Below are 13,916 nucleotides of genomic sequence, written 5' to 3' on the forward strand. Positions count from 1 at the left end.
AATTTTATTCAATCAGTGGTACATAAGGACTAACTTAAAACTAAATACTTATTTCATATCGATAGTCAGAAAGCTTCGCTTGCATTTTGACCATTTTGGATTGGTCTTTGTTTGTGTGAGTATCTTATTGTAAACTTCATTAATGTATTGCCACTTGAATGGCTATTTGCTGTTTCTTATTTCTTGTTCTGCGACATTGTTGCTGATTTGAGTTTCTTTGTTTGTTTTATAAGTATTGCCACTTGGGTAGCTATTTGCTGTTGATCTTTCTTTTCATTTGAATTCCTTTGTTTTGATATGCAACACTTTCGCAGATTTGGTTTCTTATTTAATTCTTCTTTAAAAAATGCTGGTTACAGTGGGTATTGTAATGTTGATACCGTAACTCCCCCATCGATTGTCAATGTTTCCGTTCTCGAGCATTTTTGTTTTTAATTATCACGTACTTTTTTATATATTGTGCAAGTATTACAATCGAACCAGTGAGTACAACAAAGATCGTTGTGTACAACAGTATATTATTATAATCTCCACATTTTCCATATTTATAAAATTTAAAGATAATTCTTCAGTATACTTTTCAGTTTCTATTCGTATTAAGTATCGGGGACTTATATAATGATCAGTAACAATTTCATTTTGATTTATAAATAATTGATTATTTATATTGACTGAACAATTGTAGTTTCTTCTATAAATATATGATCTTCATATATATATATATATATATATATATATATATATATATATATATATATATATATATATATATATATATATATACAATTAAAAGACCAAATCCGATCTCTTTTACAACATCTTATAATTATATATAATATAATATAATATAATATAATATAATATAATATAATATAATATAATATAATATAATATAATATAATATAATATAATATAATATAATATAATATAATATAATATAATATAATATAATATAATATAATATAATATAATATAATATAATATAATATAATATAATATAATATAATATAATATAATATAATATAATATAATATAATATAATATAATATAATATAATATAATATAATATAATATAATATAATATAATATAATATAATATAATATAATATAATATAATATAATATAATATAATATAATATAATATAATATAATATAATATAATATAATATAATATAATATAATATAATATAATATAATATAATATAATATAATATAATATAATATAATATAATATAATATAATATAATATAATATAATATAATATAATATAATATAATATAATATAATATAATATAATATAATATAATATAATATAATATAATATAATATAATATAATATAATATAATATAATATAATATAATATAATATAATATAATATAATATAATATAATATAATAATATAATATAATATAATATAATATAATATAATATAATATAATATAATATAATATAATATAATATAATATAATATAATATAATATAATATAATATAATATAATATAATATAATATAATATAATATAATATAATATAATATAATATAATATAATATAATATAATATAATATAATATAATATAATATAATATAATATAATATAATATAATATAATATAATATAATATAATATAATATAATATAATATAATATAATATAATATAATATAATATAATATAATATAATATAATATAATATAATATAATATAATATAATATAATATAATATAATATAATATAATATAATATAATATAATATAATATAATATAATATAATATAATATAATATAATATAATATAATATAATATAATATAATATAATATAATATAATATAATATAATATAATATAATATAATATAATATAATATAATATAATATAATATAATATAATATAATATAATATAATATAATATAATATAATATAATATAATATAATATAATATAATATAATATAATATAATATAATATAATATAATATAATATAATATAATATAATATAATATAATATAATATAATATAATATAATATAATATAATATAATATAATATAATATAATATAATATAATATAATATAATATAATATAATATAATATAATATAATATAATATAATATAATATAATATAATTAAATATAATATAATATAATATAATATAATATAATATAATATAATATAATATAATATAATATAATATAATATAATATAATATAATATAATATAATATAATATAATATAATATAATATAATATAATATAATATAATATAATATAATATAATATAATATAATATAATATAATATAATATAATATAATATAATATAATATAATATAATATAATATAATATAATATAATATAATATAATATAATATAATATAATATAATATAATATAATATAATATAATATAATATAATATAATATAATATAATATAATATAATATAATAATATAATATAATATAATATAATATAATATAATATAATATAATATAATATAATATAATATAATATAATATAATATAATATAATATAATATAATATAATATAATATAATATAATATAATATAATATAATATAATATAATATAATATAATATAATATAATATAATATAATATAATATAATATAATATAATATAATATAATATAATATAATATAATATAATATAATATAATATAATATAATATAATATAATATAATATAATATAATATAATATAATATAATATAATATAATATAATATAATATAATATAATATAATATAATATAATATAATATAATATAAATATAATATAATATAATATAATATAATATAATATAATATAATATAATATAATATAATATAATATAATATAATATAATATAATATAATATAATATAATATAATATAATATAATATAATATAATATAATATAATATAATATAATATAATATAATATAATATAATATAATATAATATAATATAATATAATATAATATAATATAATATAATATAATATAATATAATATAATATAATATAATATAATATAATATAATATAATATAATATAATATAATATAATATAATATAATATAATATAATATAATATAATATAATATAATATAATATAATATAATATAATATAATATAATATAATATAATATAATATAATATAATATAATATAATATAATATAATATAATATAATATAATATAATATAATATAATATAATATAATATAATATAATATAATATAAATATCTTTTCAATACATTTATCATTAATAACTACAAGGTTTTTAACTTTGTTATCCTTAGGTGATGTCCTATAAATATTTTTCATATTATCTAAAAGTATTTCATTATTTGTTAATCATAAGCTTTTATTATTTTCATTCATCAATGGCTCCAAAACATAGTTTTCGAAAATTTGAGTACCGAAACGTGGCATTAGGAATGTCAAAATGATTTCATTTCCAAATATTAAGGAAGTTATTTTTATTTCTCTAAACTCGTCCGTTGACCTAACTAAATAATTTTCTTTGTCCGTCAGTATATTTCTTCTTAATATGCCTAATCTACTCGTCAAAATGACTTCCTCTATGGTATCAATGAAATGTAACAAAGAATTTATGTCGTTATGTATCTGAAATACGATTTTCATATTATGGAAATTATCTTTTGCCTGAGTATTGAGGATACGATTTTTTTGTATTACTCTTTCTCTATATTCTGCTTTAGATTCTCTATTTGAGCTTGTAGTTCTTTATTGATCCTAACGTGTTATTGTTTTCCTCAATTAAATTCGATGTGTCCGTATTTATTCTTTCTTAAAGATTCCATTATTTGTTGTGTATCTTCTTCATCCATTGTTCCCGAAATAATTTTCAATGTACTTCCTACAATATTTATAAGTCCTCTTTTTCTCTTTTCTATAGAAATTTTTCACCAATTACCGTGTGGGTAACCCTCTGGGCCTCCGTACTCTACAGTAGACGACCCAGTAGGCCATCTACTCTACAGTAGATGATCCAGTGGTCCATCTACTCTACAGTAGACGAACGTGTGGGCCATTTACTCTACAGTAGACGACCCAATGGGCCATCTACTCTACAGTAGACGACCCAATGGGCCATCTACTCTACAGTAGACGACCCAATGGGCCATCTACTCTACAGTAGACGACCCAATGGGCCATCTACTCTACAGTAGACGACCCAATGGGCCATCTACTCTACAGTAGACGACCCAATGGGCCATCTATTCTACACCAATTTGTCAACTCAGGTCGTTGAACTCCAACACAAAGACAGTGAGAAGAACAAACGTATAAGTGAAATGAAGACAAGGATGAGACGATTAGAGCAGAAATTGTTAGAAAAGAACATTGAGACAAACAATCCTAATGCTGCTCACATTGATAATGCATATAGCATCAAAGCCAAAAACAAAATCATTGTGGAGTTCTCTTCACTGAAGAAAAAGAAAGAGGTGATAAGTAAATTAAAAAGGCACCGAGTTGATGAAAATATTCTTGATGAGGCAAACGACAACCCAACGAATAGATTCATCTATGTAAATGATGAGTTGACAGCTGACAACAGGCGCATCTTATGGATGGCTAAAACAAAAGCCAAAGAAAATGGATGGCGCTACGTATGGGTTAAAGATGGTCGCATTTATGCGAAAAAGAATGAAGCATCAACACAAATAATAATCAACCATGCATCAGATATTGAATTGATATCAACATCACAATGAATATTTCTTGATTTCCGTTAATTATTCCAAGTGCTATTTCGAAGTTAAAGAAAAAATCATAAACAAGAAAATAAACATAAATAAACAGGCTTTTTTTAACTTTTTTTTAAGAAAAAAAAAAGATAGATATATCAATAAATTGGTTCAACCAAAAAAATTATTTAAACTTTTTTAATAAATAAAAAAAAATTGAATTACTGAATTCAAAAACTGAACTATTACATTTTCATAAACTATAAGATAAAAGAATGGAATATACCGAAGAAAAACTTAGCAATTTTAATTAGCTTCAAAAACATCGTCTAAATAATGCTTTGTCAGTGATCCACCTGAATATTCGATCACTAAGAAAAAATTTTCAATCTTTTTTGGCGAAAACAATAAAAATAATAGATAAGATACAATTAATAATATTCTGTGAAACCAATATTAAGGATGATGAAAACTCATTTTATTCAACTGATGGATTTAACTCTATATTTCTCAACAGAGAAGGAAAAGGCGGAGGAGTTGCCATATATATAAATGAAAAAATTAAATTCACTAATATGTCTATAGAGGCGCAATCCGCAGAAGTATTGAAAATCGAAATTGAATTTGCGAATAAAGGTCTTACAGTTTTGGCAATATGTCCTCCTAGCAAAAGTATCTCACTTTTCCTAAATGAGTTGGAACAAATATTAAACAATATTGCACCCAAAAAGAAACGATCTTAGCGTAATGGTTGAGTGTGTGGTATTTCGCTAGAATTCATTTTTCAATACAAAACTCCTTAGGCCATATTAGCTCGATTAATCCAATTAATTAATTAAAGACTTTCATAAATAATGGCCTTCGTCCTAAAAAGACAATAATAAATAAAAATCTTCACAGCAGAGCCCGGCTGCCCCGGCTGAGGTTTGAACCTGGGTCCTCTCCAACAAACAGACAATGTTGTCGAGATCTCAGCGTTCTAAGCCACTGCCAATGTATCATATCAACAAACTAGTCGACATGATGCCAATGTATCATATCAACAAAACTAGTCGACATGATATCCAAAACTTCAAAAACTGAAGGCATTACAATTCATGAAGGAAACCCCCCTTCGATTGTATATGTGTATGTATTGAGAAAATGATTCCTAGACAAGACACTAGGGTGACTTGATAAAGAAAAAGACTTCCATAAATACTTCATAATTACAAAATTGTAAAAATGTTTGTATAAATAGAAGTTATCAAAATCAGCCTTTGTCTTCTAGCCATTAGCATTCAAATACGCCTGATGAGCCTGGCTTAAACCACCAGGCGAAACGATCGTAGCGTAATGGTTGAGTGTGTGGTATTTCGCTAGAATTCATTTTTCAATACAAAACTCCTTAGGCCATATTAGCTCGATTAATCCAATTAATTAATTAAAGACTTTCATAAATAATGGCCTTCGTCCTAAAAAGACAATAATAAATAAAAAAGAAAATCATAATGATAGGTGACATAAACATCGACATTACCAAACAAAATACAAAGACGTCAAACTACTTAAGCCTAACGACATCCAATGGGTTACGATGCATGATATCAAAAGCAACTCGTGAAGATGAAAATTCGGTATCCAAAACTTGTATTGACCACCTTTTTATTAGATGGGATAGAAAACTTGAAGAAGCCTACGCTGCTGTAGTAACATCTGAAATATCTGATCATCATGCTCTACTGGGATGTATAAATGAATCAAAATCCATTATAAAGGAAAATACGCAGACTGATCTAACACACACAATTAGCAGTCGAAAAGTAAACTTTCAAATTTCAAAAGTTAAATGGGAAGATATAATCATTAGATCCAAAAATACAAATGATCTTTTCAATAACATTAACGATACGTTCTCAGACATATATGAAAACTCAAAAATTACTCGGCCAAAATATAAGAAACGGAACCCATATCCATGGCTCTCTGAAAATATACTAAAGCTATGTGATACAAGAGATAAACTTTATAAAAAGTGGTTCAAAAACAAACTAAATAAAACTAACGAAACTATATATAAAACCTTTAACAACAAACTAAACAAACAAATAATGAAAGCCAAAAATGATCGTTTCTATACGTTTCAACATACGTGGAACATGGCAAGTAATAAACAAAATTATCGGAAAGAAAGTCAGTAATATAGATGAGAAAATAAAATCAAGCTTTAACAGTGAGACTTTCAAAGACATAGCTGATAACTTCGCCATTAACTTCAACCAAAATGTAATGAATATACTCCACAAATGTGATATTACAACTTTAAACACGAGTGTTGAACGAGTCGTACCAAACTCAATATTTATTGAATACGCCACAGAACCCGAAATAAATGAAATTCTCAGAACGCTAAATACAAGCAAGAGTCCAGGAACGGATAACGTAAGAGCCATAGACCTTAAATGCAATGCAAATATTATCACGCCAATAATAACAAAACTTGTAAATGATAGCCTACGCGAATCATCAGTCTCGCAAGCATTTAAAACATCAATAATAAGACCCATTTTTAAAGGAGGAAACAAATCTGAATATGGTAACTATAGGCTGATCTCTATTTTACCCGTTCTCGAAAAAGTACTGGAAGAAATTGTCGTTAGAAGACTGACTAGTTTCTTAACAAAATACAAAATCATTAACAAAAACCAATATGGTTTTCAAACAAACAAAAATATAAACCAATTATTCTACAGTAGACGACCCAATGGGCCATCTACTCTACAGCAGACGACCCAATGGGGCATCTACTCTACAGTAGACGACCCAATGGGCCATCTATTCTACAGTAGACGACCCAATGGGACATCTACTCTACAGTAGACGACCCAATGGGACATCTACTCTACAGTAGACGACCCAATGGGCCATCTACTCTACAGCAGACGACCCAATGGGCCATCTACTCTACAGTAGACGACCACGTGACCATCTACTCTACAGTAGACGACCCAATGGGCCATATACTCTACAGTGTTTTATACAATAAATAGACATTTTCCTCGACTGTAAGTTTAGCTACTTCTAATTCGGTGATGTTCACGTTGTGTAATATCTTGATATAATCATCTATTAGCTTCTTCTCTGCAGCCTTGATGGGCAAACATCCTTCATTTCTGTCAAATTCAACTATTTCTAATTTCGCCATCGCATACGATAGGAAAGGAATATAAGTTCCAGTGTCAGTTTCATTTCTACAAATATAAGCGAATTTATTTGGGAAAAGTTAATAGTATGTAATATTATGTTTATTTTTATCAGTATCTAATACGTTTCATCTTCTTCACGTGTTTTGTAATATATATAATTGAAATTTTCATCCTTTTAATGATTATCGTCAACCTTACTTCCTACTATCTTCCTAAGTTCAATATAATTTTTCCTTCTTACGTCTCCTTGATATAATTAACGCCGTCGTCAATAGATATGTCATCGTTTCTACTCTCATTTAATTTTGCGATTTTAAGTTGGTCTTTCTTTAGGAGTTTTTCGTATATATCACTATATTGATTCAAATTTATCATGCCATTCACAAAATCAAATCAATAGGTTTTAAAATTCTTCGATGTTCATTTATTGTATAATGGAGTCTTTCCACATCACACTTACTGTCATGTTTTTACCTTGATGTAAAATTATATTTTATTTTTATCTTTTAAAATGTATTAATTCCCTTGGATTTTATTTCCAGTTCATTGTCAGTTATAATCTTTTTATGTGTCCGTATGTACTGATGTATCTCAAAATAGCTTTCCTGAATTCGGAATCTGATCTATTTTCTATTTTAGTAATAAGGGCAATCTTTGAGAACTTATATATCATTGTGATAAAAAGGGATTTACTGATAGAGTAAAATACATCCATATGAATAATTTCGTTGGGCGCTTTTGGAGTTTCTGAAATCATGTATGGTATGACTGAGGGCTTCTTTCATATTTAGCTAAACTGCAAATCTCACAGTTACTTATGAACTGAGTTCATAAAATTCCGATATTTTTCTCTAAATTTTGGGTAGTAGTATGTGCATTTAATTTGCGACAATTTTTATCTATACCTCTATGATTATTTCTGGAATGTTCTGCTGATATTATATTATGTAAGTATCCTCGTCTAGCACGTCAATTAATTTATTTAAAAATATAGTTATTTTTAATTCCTTATAAAATTCTCGATGAATATATTCAAAAATTTCAAATAATTCTTTAGTCAAATAAATTACGTTGCGTATACCTTCATAAAAGTGATTTGAAATAACGGTTTTAAAAGTATCATTGTCGAAGTCGTTGGCTTTAATAGGTTTCCGGTTTGAGTTGTGAAATTTTATTGTTTTTATAGATGCTGATCCTGAACATATATTTTCTATAATAATTTGGTTCTTAAAGAAACTTATGGGTCTTCTACTAATATTTATTATTGTCTCTGGCTCATGGTCATCAACATTACGAATTTCTATTCGACCTAAACAGTCGGCTACTTTGTTTAAGTGTCCCCTTTTGTTGTATATTTCGTAATCATACTGGCTTATTTGCATCCTCCACCTCATTGATTTAGAATTTTTTCTTTTATCTTGTTCAGCCAGACAAGGAGTTTGTGATCTGTATATAATTTATTTTTTCTTCCATAGATATAAGGTCTAAATTGTTTAAGGCACCACATAATTCCTAAACATTCTTTTTCTACGGTTGAATACTAAATTTCATGCTCGTTTTGGGTTCTAGATGGGTTTGTCATTTTGAGACATAACTCCTCCTATAGCTACGTTACTAGCACCTGTCGTTATTGAATAGTATATAAAATTCTGGATATATTAGCATTGGTTTTGCTATATGAGCGTAATTTTGTATGAATCTTTGGTAATAACCGATCTTACCTAAGAATGGTTTTATGCCTTTCTCTGTTTTATGAAGTGGAAAGTTATTTATTATCTCTACCTTCTTTTTGTTAGGAAACACTCCCTTCTCATAAACATGATAACCAAGGAATTTTATCTCTTTTCCTAGAAATTCACATCTGTCTATTTGTACCTTAAGTCTTGCATATCTAAATTTTAACAACACAGATTTCAAATTTTTAATGTATTATTTTAAACCAATTGAAAATATTATTATATCATCCATGTACACGATACATTCTTTTTTTGATACATTCTCTCTAAGAATGTTATCGACAAATCGTTGAAAAGTGTTCGGGGCATTTTTCAATCGAAATGGAATGCTATTAAATTCAGAATGACCATTGTCAACTGAAAAAGCAGTCTTAGCTCTATCTTTGTTTTCAACATATATTTGATGAAAGCCATATTTAAGATCAAGTTATATTTGGAGTCGGATAATTATGGCGTCTTGGGTACCACCCAATCAGGACTGTTGCTCGGTGCAATAAAACTATTTTGCAACATTTCTGTTATTTGTCTTTGGATTTCCTCCTTATGGATGTAGGGATGCCTGTATATTTTGCTCTTTATTGGGATTACGTAATTATACTATGTTTATATATAACTTTTCATTATTTGGGAATATTTCTTGCAAATCCACTAGGAGTTTACTTAATTGATTTCTTTCTTCAGAATTCAAATGCTCGGTTCTAATATTTTGTATATTATAAAATGTGGGTCAATACTGCCCTTATTGACTTCCACACCCGGATCTTTTTTAAAGTTCTGTATTTCACTAACTTCTTCAATACATAATAATTCTTCTATATCTACCAAAAGCTTCTGATCTGTTTTGTTACATATTTTAATTTTTTTCTCATTATCCTTGCAACTATATAAGCCTTCGTTGAATATTATGTCTTCAGGATTTTTTGTAAAAATGTTATTAGAATATTTGAGTTATAAGAACAAGGTGGAATTTTATAGAGGTGTTCCCCGGAAATATATTCAGTATGACTTTCCTCCTTGCATCGAAATATAATGGAATTCTTTTTCCATTTAATAGCATGTAATTACTTTCAAAATCTATAGTTGCTTTATACTTTCGTAAAATATCATTACCTATTAGACGTTCATACTCATTGTTAAAATTATATAAAAAATTCAAAAGTTTCACCGAATTCACTGAAAGCATTAACAATCGCCTTTTTGGTGACAGTGTGTTCGTTATTTAATACATTCATTGTTATTTGATTTTTTAATTTTACAATTTTTGTTGGATGGAAAACGTTATTATTTAGTTGTTGTCTTATTAGGATGAAGGTCATTTATTTGTGAGAGTTTTATTTAATTGAATTAATTGGGCTATCATGATCTAAGGAGTTTTGTATTGTATTCGCTAGATATCACTTTTTCAATACAAAACTCCTTAGGTCATGATAGCTCAATTAATTCAATTAAAGGAAAATTTCTGGTTGGCTAAGGAATTCGTTGGACCCGTGTCCAATAGGAATTTACATTTCCCTATCATTATGTGGACGAGTGTGTTAAACTGTCCAGCTTAACATTTTCTACTTCCATCGGAATCGATCTATCATTATCCGGTTGGTTAGCACCAGGATGATCATTATTATCGTTCCGATGTTGGTAATTTGGATTCTGATTATAAACAGCCTGTTTCTGTATGTCGAAAGAAAGTGTGCGAAAGAAACACGTCCAAACTCTTGTGTTTTTCAAATTTGTTTTTTGTTTTGAAGCAAAAGCAAAGGTAAAACTATTTCGAAAACTAAAGTTTGGGCGTTTTTCATTCGCACACATTCTTCTTTCGACATACAGAAAATGGCTGAAAATCTATTATTTTTAGGATTATTTCGGTCTGAATTCGAATTCTGGTTATAAGATTTATCTGTGAAATTGTTTCCTTGGTCTTTGTTAGACTTTTCATTTTAAATTATATCTGGGTTTGGGTTATAATAGACATAATTGGCATCATATAGTATTTTCATAGCATCTTCGATATTAGTCGGATTCCGACAAATAATTATGGAACGCATTGGTTATGTGGGCTTATTTTTGAAGATATCTAGTGCTGTTCTTTTATTGACGGCTATGATAGCATCATAACCTACATGATTTTGATATAGGATATTATATTAAGCCGGCTGAGTGTGGACGTTATTTCATCAAAACACTTTTTTGTGTTAGTTTTGAGCTTAAGTCACCGAATTTGATCATAAATTTGTTCTATTGATAATCTATCTCCAAAATTATTTTTAGCGCTGTCTTAAGTGCTGCCCATGACGTCAAATGGTTATTATGTCTTTGGCTTGACCAACTAGCTTTAATTTTATTATGTCCAAAAATATACCCATAGATACATCGTCGTATGTGTCTAATATTCACAAGATCAATAAATGAATGAATGTAAATTTTTAAAGCTGCCATCAAACGATGGTAACATTGTCAAATATTTTACTCTATTTTGAACCATTGTTCACAATATTTTTCTTCAAGTACTTTTTAAATTACGTATCTTTTTCACAGTATTATTTTCTTCAATTACTTTTTTATTTACGCAAATTACTTTTTAAAATCTTTATACAAAAAATCATAACTTACTCCTTCTGAGTTGATTACTTGCTTCGTTATTGTAGTCTAGGTGATTGCTTGTCTTTCTTCATTCACACTTTTATGATATAGTTTAGGAATAAATTATTTGTTTGGTATTTGTTTTCTATATGTATGTAGATAAAGGCGAAATCGACGTGAGTTTCTTTTTATTGATGTTGTGATTAGTTTCTTTTTAATGTTTGCTTTTCTTCTTTTCAGTAATAAGTTTAAATTTTTTTTATGTAGCTCAAATTTTATATTTTCTTTTCATTTAATTTTTTATTCGAGTATTTCATTTATGCAAATAATAGAACAAATAAAACAATAGTTCTTCTTATAAATAATAATTAAACTGCTTTACAGGTTTGATTGGTTGTGGTAAACAATATTACCTTTAGCAACAATATGCCTTTCTATGCACTTGCGTGTTGTCTGTCCGACTGACCGAGAGATACACAATAATGCTTAAAGGTGGCGGCAAAACAACTGAATACTAATTACCCGTTGAAATGTCAAAGCCGCTAATCCAAGGTTGTAATAAACCGTAGCGCATACATTTCATTGGATAATTAAGGACCAAAACATGGGTCAATAAAAAGCGTAATTTAACTCAAGTCTGACTTTAACACTAGCTATTAGTTTATGTTTCCTCTTACACCTTTTCACTAATTACTTTGATTCTTCCTTTTAGTTTTTTTCAAAGAATTTTTTACTGGTTTTCAAAGGATTATTACATTATTTTTATTAGTTATTCACTGGGAACACTGCACACAAAAAACTATCCTTTTCGACTGCGCCAGTAATAAATCTCGTGTATGCCGTTTCCAAACTTTATTCAATTGAATGATATCTGAAGAATAACTTAAACAAAATGCTTATTTCATATCTATGGTCAAAAACAAAATTGCAACATCTATCCTAATAATACAACGCCACCAATGTTCTGAATAAAACACGCTGGCGCGGTTGTATGTGCGATTTTTACTGTAATAACCAGACCAACAAAAGTTTTATTATACAGCCTTCGTTGTAATTCAACGACTCATAACTATGAGAGGGTTTGTCTTGTTTTGCAAACACTTTCGTTGGGGTTATTCGAGATTGCATAAGAAAAACTTTTTATTGTGGTTTTTTCTTTGGTCACTCTTATATTTCGAGCCGACGATTGATATTTGGATTTAAAAAGGCTTTGAAAAATAACTTCGGTGGAGAATATCCACAAACAAAAAACAAGGGAACTGATCTTCCATGCCTTACCCCTTGGCGAACCCTGCCACTAATAAATTAGTTGTTTTAAAATATCAAAACTACAACAATGGTGTTTTATTTAAAAATCAAACTTAAGTTTTGTTTTCGTTTCATTAATTTTCAAAAATTTGCATACGTTAGAATTTCTTTACTACTTTGAAGTACAACTTTGCGCTTAGAGCACAAAGTAGTACTGTCAAACTTCTAACGAGTACTGTCAAACTTCTAACGAGTTCCCCTGTCAGGGGTAACAATCTTGACGCAATGCAGGGGCTTAGGTAGCAATTTCTTGATACCAGACATGACATCCTGAACGGACTAGCAGAACTCCGTTCTACACGACTTTTTGCGAACGGGAAACTGCGACTGACCAAAGGTTATCCAGGTAGGGATCTCCTACCCAGACTCTCCTAACAACAACAATAACAGAAAACGTTTTAGAGAAGGTAC

The 13,916-nt window shown here is 26.2% G+C and overlaps 1 protein-coding gene across 1 annotated transcript in view; it reads right to left on the bottom strand.

Moving 5' to 3' along the window:
• The window catches only part of Cad96Ca (tyrosine kinase receptor Cad96Ca), a 348,405-nt gene that overhangs the window by 241,604 nt on the left and 92,885 nt on the right, over positions 1–13,916 (bottom strand). The gene's annotated exons all lie outside the window — the stretch shown is intronic.

This window comes from Musca autumnalis, unplaced genomic scaffold (assembly GCF_047663935.1).
Source record: "Musca autumnalis isolate F117 unplaced genomic scaffold, ASM4766393v1 scaffold_1, whole genome shotgun sequence".
Lineage (NCBI taxonomy): Eukaryota > Metazoa > Arthropoda > Insecta > Diptera > Muscidae > Musca > Musca autumnalis.